At 33.0% G+C, this 11,346-nt stretch overlaps 2 long non-coding RNA genes across 3 annotated transcripts; both read left to right on the top strand.

The window, feature by feature from the left end:
• Nucleotides 1-532: 532 nt before the first annotated feature.
• Nucleotides 533-6,098, top strand: LOC127738561 (uncharacterized). Its single transcript, XR_008000114.1, has 2 exons — nucleotides 533-637; nucleotides 4,001-6,098. It is a non-coding gene; the product is annotated as an uncharacterized LOC127738561 (long non-coding RNA).
• A 2,475-nt stretch (nucleotides 6,099-8,573) lies between these two features.
• Nucleotides 8,574-10,600, top strand: LOC127738560 (uncharacterized). Of its 2 annotated transcripts, XR_008000112.1 has the most exons (4): nucleotides 8,574-9,206; nucleotides 9,268-9,389; nucleotides 9,451-9,511; nucleotides 9,694-10,600. It is a non-coding gene; the product is annotated as an uncharacterized LOC127738560 (long non-coding RNA). The 2 variants fall into 2 exon arrangements; XR_008000113.1 differs by lacking the exon at nucleotides 9,451-9,511.
• Nucleotides 10,601-11,346: the final 746 nt, after the last annotated feature.

Below are 11,346 nucleotides of genomic sequence, written 5' to 3'. Positions count from 1 at the left end.
GAATCCCCGTTCTTTTTAAAGATCAATGCTTTAGAATAGAAACATATGACTGGGATAAAAAATTTTACCTTCGGGCAAAGGTGTATTGAAAGGATTTTTTTAAATTCAAAATAGATGCTTAATATTTTTTTCGCTATTGGAATTTCCTAAAATGTGTTTTTTTAATATCTTGAAACAACTTGTAGTGAACACTATAAGTAATTTCTTATGATCATGCTATTTAAAAAATAATCAATTTCTATTGTTATGAATAACAATGGACTGTGTTTTCGGGATGTAGAAGCAGGGGGTTCCAGAAACCCTGCTCGTCACACCCTGTGCTCAAAATCCATTGTTATTCGTAACAATAGATTTATTCAATTAACACTTTTTTTCAGAAATAGAAACTATGAAGTATAACAATAGAACTGAGGCGTAATGACGGAGAAATCCGCATATACATTTAACATTTCAAACTTTATATCAGTATACCTGTAAATTTACCTATTTTTAATATTATTTAAATACCCAGGTGGCAATTGTGTTATATCACGTGACTTACACCCTGATTGCAATGACGCAGAAGCTGTTATTCACAAGAAATATCAAAGATAGTACTTCTTACATCTATAAAGAATCATTTGAATCCGGCGAAACGGTACATGTATTCTTTTTTGTTTTACGTGTTTTAATTTCGAATTCTACAACATCGTGAATATATCATTTTATGATTAACTTCCTTGTTCCCAATGATACATATTTTTTTCATATTATGGCCTTTGATTTGGTTGAATCAGATATCAAAAGAGAAAAAATCCAAATGAATGAAATAAGACAACACCTTTTGCATAATTTGTGATGAATCGCCGGCATCGAAAGCCATTACTGCCCCCCAAAAGTTCTTGTTTAAAGAAAACATTACTATTGTTATAAATATCCCATGCAATTAATGTTGTTCATATTTTAGAAATATTTGATATTTTCAGGGAAATTTACTTTAACTGGAGTTACAATTGATCTCCTTTTCTTTAAATTTTATTGATGCTTAGTACCTTTCTTTAAAAAATAGGGTAAGATTGTACCGAAGTTAAAATTATTCTAATTTATTTTTTATTGATGAGCCATTGTTATACTCTTCCAAGTTATGTAAAGAAGGAATGGGGATGTTAAATACAATGCTTCTGAGTTGGATGATTGCCAAGCTATTAGCACGTATAAGAACCTATTTCAGTAAGACTTTCAGAGGTCCATTGGTGGCAAAATGTATAATCTAATCTAAAATACTCATCTTTCCAAGTGGCAGTCAAACGTTTTTTATCCTACAACCCCGTCGGTCCATTTCGCAGAGCCTGCTTTCTATATTGGTTTTCATTCGTCCCGAGTTATTCAAGCTAACATTTATCAGATGAGGGAGGGGGTTCCAAAGAAAGAATTCAAGTTTATACCATCAATTGTATTCAAATTATTTCAGGAATATTATGTTGCTATTGAGAACTTTTCCTAAAACTTTACAAATCTAGAAGAGTTCAAGAATTTATTAAAGGTGAACTTTAATTTTTGCCATAACAGAACTTTGCCCGAGATATTCACACTTTGAAGACTATCTTCTAAAAAATCTAGAAATCTGAAATTTGTGGTTTATTCAAGCAAGACGTTTTCTATGTTTTCATCATTTCTATTTATTGATTTACCTCTCTGCTTGAAAGTCTTGCCGTCTTTGTGTCAGAAAAAAATTTGAACGCTGTCGTCTGGATATAATTTTTTAATGTGTGCTTCAAATCATCAGTCATTTTTATTACACATTCTGTTAAGGATAAAATAAAGTCAACTACTACTAATATTTGAATAAAACTTAATTTAACTATAATTGAGTTCATTAAAACAAATACTATCTTAAAATTCTTACTATTTCTTTTAGTAAATACAAATACAGAATATGAGATAATATTTCCAGTATCAATGAAAAATAGTTTTCAACTATATATAAGTATATCATAAAAAGTAGTATTGTCATTTCGTCTGTCCCTATCCATCACGCCATCCTTTAAAAAATTCCAAAGATCTTTTAGAGTACATACAATCTAAGACTCTCTCATCTTGCAATAGTATTAAAACATTTGACTTTTCTACACTTTACATAAGTATTCCCCATTCCAAACTACATAACAAATTGAAAGAGTTGGTATTACTTTGTGTCATTAAAAAGAATGGCGAACGTAGATACAAGTATCTTGTCTTGGGGAGGGATAAATCCTACTTTGTAAAGAATCACTCTGATTCAAACAAAAAATTCTCTGAAACTGACATTATCAAGATGCTTGATTTCTTGATTGACAACATATTTGTTACGTTTGGAGGACGTGTTTTTCAACAGACTGTCGGAATTCCAATGGGAACCAATTGTGCCCCTCTTGCCGACTTGTTTCTTTATTATTATGAGGCTGACTTCATACAGGAACTTCTTTGGAAGAAAGATAAGAAGTTAGCAATATCCCTTAACTTTACGTTCCGCTATAAAGATGATGTTCTCTTTCTAAATAATACAAAATTTGGTGACTATGTTGAACGAATCTATCCAATCGAACTAGAGATAAAGGATACTACAGATACAGTTAAGTCTGCCTCATATCTTGACTTACATCTAGAAATTGACAATGAGTGTCGGTTGAAAACAAAACTTTACGACAAAAGAGATGATTTCAGCTTCCCAATTGTGAACTTTCCATTTCTATGTAGCAACATTCCAGCAGCGCCTGCATACGGAGTATATATCTCCCAATTGATACGATATTCCCGGGCTTGTATTTCCTATCATGATTTCCTTGATAGAGGATTGCTGCTTACAAGGAAGCTATTAAACCAAGAGTTCCAAATAGTGAAGTTGAAGTCATCCCTTCGTAAAATTTACGGACGCCATCACGAGTTGGTTGACCGTTATGGAATAACCGTTTCATAGATGATATCGGATATGTTCCTTATGTTGTAACTACAATACCCTTCCCTTTTCACGAATGTGACCTACCGAATTAGACTATTTACCGGATTTGTAACAACATAAGCAACACGACGGGTGCCACATGTGGAGCAGGATCTACTTACCCTTCCGGAGCACCTGAGATCACCCCTAGTTTTTGGTGGGGTTCGTGTTGCTAAGTCTTTAGTTTTCTATGTTGTGTCATCTGTACTATTATGTGTCTGTCTGTTTTTTTATTTTTGGCCATGGCGTTGTCAGTTTTTTTTCGATCTATGAGTTTGACTGTCCCTTTAGTATCTTTCGTCCCTCTTTTAGTGGCAGTCCAACTTTCTGTTCTTCATTCCGGTCGACCAACCTTGCACAACCTGTCTTTTGTTAAGTTGTTAATTTGTTCCTGTCCTGTACTTGCATGAAATATTTCCCCTCTTGACGTTAAACAAGCAACAACTAATCAAACAATCTATCATTTCCCCTGCTTTTGTTCACTCCTGTGAACGTAAAGATTTGAAATTTTATGAAACCTAGTAAAATTTGAATATCGAAAAGTTTAAATGATAAATTAAAAAGATCTCTCAATCATTTTACATATATTAATAAAATCTTAATGATATTAAATACTATACACGGCTTTTGTAGACTATTTGGACAAAACTTTGCAAATTTTACAGGTATTTTGTTAAATTGTGCATCGCAAAGGATCCGTAACCAACATGAATTTATCTAAATTTGAAAGACTATGCATATAATTCAGATATTTTGTTTAGCTTGTTCTATAATTGCATTTTTGATCAATCTTGAACTATTTGTTAAGAAAAAAATCACTGTGTTTGTCACATTCTGAAAGTACACTCATGATTCAGTACTGCTATAAGAATTTGTACGAAATACAAGACAACCATCTCAGTTTCATGTACAATTTGAATAAGATTCTACATGTAATGGTGAGCAATTTAACTGAGGAAAAACATTCATATTTCGTGATGGAACAAACATTTTAGTAATCGTTGCAATTCATTAATATTCATACTAATAAATATGCTTTTACAGGTATTACACCATGTCGGATTTGATTCTTTGTGGTCCCTGTGGTTATGCAGAAAATAATAAAAATGCAAAGAAATGGTGTACAGTTTGTGAAGAGGCTTTATGTACAGATTGTGAACAGGTTCATAAATCTATCAAAACAACAAGGAATCACAGGGTCATATCCACCGACGACTTCCGGCAGATAAAAAATATTTCTATCAGCCTTACCTGTAAAGACCATGACAAGCGACTCGAATTATTCTGTAAAACACATGATGTTGCAGTTTGTTTAGGTTGCGTCCCATCTAATCACAGGACATGCTCTGACGTCATTCCTTTAGATAAAGCTGCTGAAAATGCAAAATGTTCAACTGCGCTGGCTGATTTAGAGGACACTTTAACCATAGCATTACAAAATCTTCAACAAATCATTAACGACCGTTCTGCATCATTGGAGAATTTAGACGGTCAGAAGCAATCCATAAAAAACACAATCAATGATACACGAGCAAGAATAATGAAAAAGTTTTAGAACAACAAATATTTCTTGAGTTAGACACACATAATGGTAAATGTAAATCCGAAATAAGCAAACTTCTTGACCGTTTGAAAAATTCGGAACGAGATTTAAATTGTCTGAAGGAGCAAACATCGCAATTGAAATTATTTGCATCCGACATTCAGCTATTTGTAGGAACACGTCAGATCAATGAAACAGTCTTCAAAAAAGTAGAATCCGTCAAAGAAAGAATCAAGTCTGTGCAGAACTATGAAGTTTACTTACAGTTTCATCCAGCTGTCATGGCGTTTATGAATGAGATAGATCAGCTAGGGAAAATATCCGTTAAAAAGACTACCACTAGTTTACCGTTCAAAGAAGCAAAAATAGATCAAGCCCAGATACAACTTCAAGTGCAAGAAATGAAAAGCATTAACAATATCCTAATCCGATTGAGGAAGAGATTTGACGTGAAACAAAATCGTGTAGCTATGTGGCTGTCTGGATGCACCATGTTATCAAATGGTAATGTGTTGATAGCTGATTACCAGGGAAGTAATGTACTAATGGAGTACAGTGAAGACGGTAAACATATCCGTGACATTCCGTGCTCTGACTCACTGTTTGATTTAACAGTCATAGACAATGACCGTATTGCTGTTACATATGGAAAAAGAAAGTATTTAGAGATTTTGAATATAAAGAACAATACTGTCGAGAGGAAAGTTAAATTTAAGAACGACTGCTATGGAATATCATACCAGGACAATAAACTATTTATCATTTCAGCAGGCATTGTAATAACAGATATTACAGGAAAAGTACTCAAAACATTATTAGTTGACTGCAAATTAAACTTAGATACAACCATGGATAGAATCTATTTTACCGTCAAAAAAGATACTATACATTGTATCTCCATGGCAGGTGAGGAAATATGGGTACATAAGGATGAATCTTTAAAAGATCCGCGGGGCATTACTGTGGATGATCATCAAAATGTGTATGTTGTTGATTTAGAAACGAATTCGCTTAAAGTAATACAACATGACGGGAAGGCCAGTAAAACAATACTTTCCGAAACTGACGGTATGGACAAACCGACTGCGCTACACTACAACAAAGACAAAAGAGTATTACTTTTGTGTAGCCTGTTTAAGAGTGTTGCCTTATACAATCTTCAATAGTTTCATAACCTTATGTTATACCAAATTCATAAATTTCAAGTTAATTTGAAATAGCATTTCCTAAAAATAATATGATTAAGGTAATGGACATTTTCGGAAAAAGACAAATGTTAAAGCTCTTAAAAGACTGAAGTAATACCTATCTAATTTGAAGTAAAGAGATAAAGTACTTTGCGAAAATCACAGTGACTGTAATTTTAACAGAAAATGTTTTCAGATTCATATAAATGAAGGTGTTTGTTACTTCTTGACTATCTATTTAATTTATTTGATGGTCATGTTTTTGTTAACCTTCAAAATTTTAATAATGAATTTCTGCAAAATAATTGATTGATTTTTGTTTCGTCTGCGACGAATGCCAAAGAATAAGACACATACGGTGGTGATATACTTGTATCAAGCTTTATATTTCAGAAGATACAATACCTAGATATTTCATATCTTGATTTCATATACCCGTTTTTCTTGCCCTCCTTTTCATGGTTCAGCGACATCTTAAAAGAGCTATCATGTTTTTGGCTTGCTTTTCTAACGTATTGTGAGCAATGGGATAACTGTATTTGGCACCTAGAATTATTTCAAGATCAGCCAGAAGGCTGGACATGACCTTGACCTCATTATACGAACCAATGCTCAACCTTACTGCGAGTTTTAAAATTCGAGGTTAAATAAATTTCTTTACAATAAACAATAGATCACCTGTTATTTTTTACGTGGAATAATTCTTCGAAAAGAGGCGGAAGATACCAAAGGGATATTTAAAACTCATAGGTCGAGAGAAACTTACATCGCCATGGCAATCCTGCTCTAAAATTGGCAGCCGTCTTTAACATTTCGCCTCTGTTTTCATGGTTCATTGGTCAAGTTAAGGGATTCAGATTTAAGTCTATTTTTCAGATTTAGTCATCTTTTCTTAGTGTATTGCTATACAAATCCTTGATGTATGGAATGATTGTAAGGTGAAGATGTCCGTCTTGCAGGTTTAATATAACTTTGACAGCATTTTCATAGTTCAGTGGTCAACGTAAAGTTTCCGTGGTTAAAGTGGAAAACTATTAACATATTTCATCTTTGTTTTTAAAGATAGTATGGAGAAATTGATCCATCTCATAAAAATCAATATTTAAAACAAAATCTCCGATCAAGAGTTATATGGTACTTTTGATTACAGTTTCTACTAGTAGTTTGTGTATTTATAAGTCATACTTTGTTTCAGATCAGATTTGAATATTTAGATGTGCATGAGGAAAAAACAACGAAAGATTATGAATTAACACAAAATAGTCTCTCAGAATGTGTTTGATACACTTCACTGGAGCTTGGACTTTGAAGTATAATAATAACATGCAATCTGAAGAATAAAAAGCATCTTTTTGTTGTTAAAAAGTGGTCATGGTGTGGTAATCGTTTCTCTGATACTATAAGCTAAACTTCAAATGCACTTGGTGTAAGTAGTGTAAATGTCCGTCTGCCAGTGTTCATCTTATCTTTACTTCCTGTTCATTGTTCATTGGTTAACACGTTAAGTTTTCGTGGTTACATAAAATACGTAAAACTCTATTCCCAAACGGTAAAATTTACATACTATATGGAATGACTGTAAGGTGTTAATTTCTGTATTACAGTTTTTATATATCCAAGTCCTCATTATAATTGATAATGATATAAATTTTATGTTATGACTGCAGTAAAACCTTTATGTAAGGACTTTTGACATAAAATTTGATAATGACCAATAGAGTAGGCGAGACATTTCAGCATATTTACTCATTTGGGTTGTTCTTAAGAGGGCCCCTTGGGTGCTATGTTCTGAGATGTATTATATCGGTATTCTAAATCTCAAATAAACCTTGGTCTCACCTTTGTAAACGCACTGAAAACATATACGCCTTTTAAAAATCGTTTTGCTTGGTTCCGTGGCTGCCATGTCCCTAATTCTAGGAATCGAGTTCATGTATCTTTTCTGTTTGGTTGATATGTTTTGGCCTTATCGTTTTGCATATATTAAAAAGCAACGAAAACGTGCGATATTTTGCAATTTGTCGGTTTTTTGCGTTTCGCATTAAATGACAGGAATATTGACAGATATTCAAGAATGACTCGAAAACCGATAGTTACATAGGTGTTTTCCAGGTGATTGCATCTAGCTTCTTTGATATAGCAGTAATAATTTAGTAAGTATCACAAGTGTGTTGTAATCTGTTCAGATTTCATGAGTCAAGGTAGAAACAAACAAAATTGGGAGATTATTGTATGATATCTAGATGGTGTCAAAACAGTGTTCATCCATCTGATTGATTGAATGTTCTCTGCTTAACGTCTAGATGTTTTATGCATATTTAGTACGATTATTCACTTGGAAGGCATCTGCTACTAAATATGAACTATCCATTAAGCTTTTCCATGGAAAACCTTACAACTGGTTGATGAATATAAACAATATAAATTTGATGGGTCTGATGCTCTTTTCTGGATTTACCTATTCCAGGAACGCTCTGGCCATACAGCCAAGGGTGTATAATTACTAGAATACTCTTGAGGAGCTATATGACCAAAAGGGATAAAGAATATCCACATTTATCTAAGGCAAACTTTACCTGAGGTAGTTTGAACTTGCGAATCTTATTTCTAAATTTATCAACAGAGAACCTAAGAGAGATATGTTATAAATTAGTTAGTTTTGAAACACTTACTACCGAACTGATGATAGTTTACCCTCGGGAACCGTCAGTAACTATGATGATTTCAATCGGTCTTCTTCATTAATCTCATTAACCCTTAAGTTTTTTTCTACTCTGCATATAAAGTGAATATGAGAACAGGATCTGGTATATCGTTCAAATGAGACATATAAGAACTATGTGTGTTGGCAGGTTACTACGCATAAATGAGAAGTTCAGGTTAAAAAACAAAACATCATTTTGACGTTGATCCTTATTTTGTGTTAAAAATAAGAACTAAGTAAACGCAGATGTTGTTGTCTTTGAGGTAACCTAGAAGTAAAGTTCAGTATAATATATTAAATATTAGTACTCACCAAAATAAGAATTATTAAGAAAATAACTTTAACGATACAAATTTCACTGCCCCAGATGCGCATTTCAATAACTAATGTCTTTACTGTGATAATCGAGATAATCGAGATAATCGGTTTAAAATCCGAAACCTTATTAAACAATGAAAGGCTAAGAAAACGAAAAAGGACCAAAAGAAAATGCAAAACCAAAAACAAAGAATCATTGGTATGCATGAGTGAAATACATTCCTTTATTTATAATGATTAATCAAAACTTTTAACAGCTCCAAATAAAACAACACCCGTATGTTCATGTCAGTAACTACTAACTAGTGGCTACTGGGCTTAAATATGTTCATCAAACTAATTAAAAAAAAAATCAAACTGGAATAAAATTGTAGACCTTAAACCATGGTGACAATAAGACAGTGATGAAGATCCACTTCAGACGAGTATATCAAGTGTGTTAGTTAGATCGATAATGAGACAAGGAAACATACTCTGCTAGAAGTCATATATAATGAGGTCTAGTAAGAGTGATAAGGAAACAAGAAAACATACTCTGCTAGAAGTCATATTTAGTGAGGTCTAGTAAGAGTGATAAGGAAACAAGAAAACATACTCTGCTAGAAGTCATATATAGTGAGGTCTAGTAAGAGTGATAAGGAAACAAGAAAACATACTCTGCTAGAAGTCATATATAGTGAGGTCTAGTTAGAGTGATGAGGAAACAAGAAAACATACTCTGCTAGTAATCATATATAGTGAGGTCTAGTAAGAGTGATAAGGAAACAAGAAAACATACTCTGCTAGAAGTCATATATAGTGAGGTCTAGTAAGAGTGATGAGGAAACAAGAAAACATACTCTGCTAGTAATCATATATAGTGAGGTCTAGTAAGAGTGATAAGGAAACAAGAAAACATACTCTGCTTGAAGTCATATATAGTGAGGTCTAGTAAGAGTGATAAGGAAACAAGAAAACATACTCTGCTAGAGTCATATATAGTGAGGTCTAGTAAGAGTGATAAGGAAACAAGAAAACATACTCTGCTAGAAGTCATATATAGTGAGGTCTAGTAAGAGTGATAAGGAAACAAGAAAACATACTCTGCTAGAAGTCATATATAGTGAGGTCTAGTAAGAGTGATAAGGAAACAAGAAAACATACTCTGCTAGTAATCATATATAGTGAGGTCTAGTAAGTGCGATGCGGAAAGAAGAAAACATACTCTGTAATTATCATATATAGTGTGGGTTAGAACAACGACGAGGAAATGAGAAAACAAACTCTGCTAGTAATCATATTTAGTTAGAGCTAGTGAGAACAATATGGAAATAAAAAAAAACATACTCTGCTAGTAATCATATATAGTGAGGGCTAATAAGTGCGATGCGAAAATAAGAAAAAATACTCTGTAATCTATCATATATAGTGTAGGTTAGTAAGAACGACGAGGCAATGAGAAAACAAACTCTGCTAGTACTTACATATCGTGAGGGCTAGTAAGAACAATAAGGAAATAAGTATTATAATCTGTTAGTTATCATATATATTGAGAGTTAGAAGGAACAGTAGGAACTAAGAAAAAACATGCTCCACTAGAAATAATTTATAATGAGAGCCTTCTAAAAAAGATACATTATAATCTGTACTGGCATTATGGTTATGTCTAAGTTATCCTTTTTTTAATCACAAACCAACATTTAGGTTATAGGAAGGGTTGAGCGCTCACAAGCATGGTTGACCCTGTCTTTGTGTGCGTCCCCGAATCATGGGCTTATAACTCAGTGATTGTCGTTGTTTGCTGGCTGTCATATTTGTTTTTATTTTATTGTTTTTACAAAAAATAAGCGTGTTTGTCTGGTTTTTCACATGTTGTCATTTCTGTTATTTTGATAGCTAACTAATCGGCTGTTGAATGTCTTAATTTGCTTATATTTATGTCATTTTGTCTACTGTTCATAAATGTGTCATTTACAATAATACCAAAAATCTTCTTATTTGTAAATTGATGGCTATGTCGATACATCCTTTTTATCACTAGGACGTTTAGATGTGGATTCAATTTTTTTGTTCGTTCCCCAATACAAAAGGGCGTAGTAGGGTATAGACCGTTTAATAACGCTCCTTTGTTACGCGTCTCTAAATGTGTTGAACCTAAAGAATGTACACACCATGATGCTCCGTACTGGTATGAAAGTAAATAAATATTCATAGAAACTGAAGCTGATTATTTGAGATCCTAGAAGAAGTCCTTACTATCGAATCAATCAAAAGTAGGTTTTTTCAAAAGCTTTGATATTACTGTTGCACTTTAAATACACGTAGCTAACGAACAAGTTGAAAACTGTAAATGAGATCTAGAAAATACCAGTTATCAAGCCGATAAAACTGATTTTGACTTGCTAATATATGGTACATAAATTGTCATACAGTCACAGACTACAAAAATAGAAGGTTTCGAATGTACATAAACAAACAGAGACCAATTGTTTTTTGACATTAAATAAACTCGCTATTCAATGGAAAGCCAATACATATAACTGTTTGTAAGATGATAGTTTTATCATGAGACCCTACACGTAATAACATAATAATATTCATTGCTGGTAATTTTTAATACCGGAAAGGCTCATTGGATGTTTATTATCAACCAATCAAA

This window comes from Mytilus californianus, unplaced genomic scaffold (genome assembly GCF_021869535.1).
Source record: "Mytilus californianus isolate M0D057914Y unplaced genomic scaffold, xbMytCali1.0.p SCAF_4, whole genome shotgun sequence".
NCBI lineage: Eukaryota > Metazoa > Mollusca > Bivalvia > Mytilida > Mytilidae > Mytilus > Mytilus californianus.
Note: the sequence above shows the minus strand (reverse complement) of the source record. Positions and strands in the feature narration are given on the sequence as shown.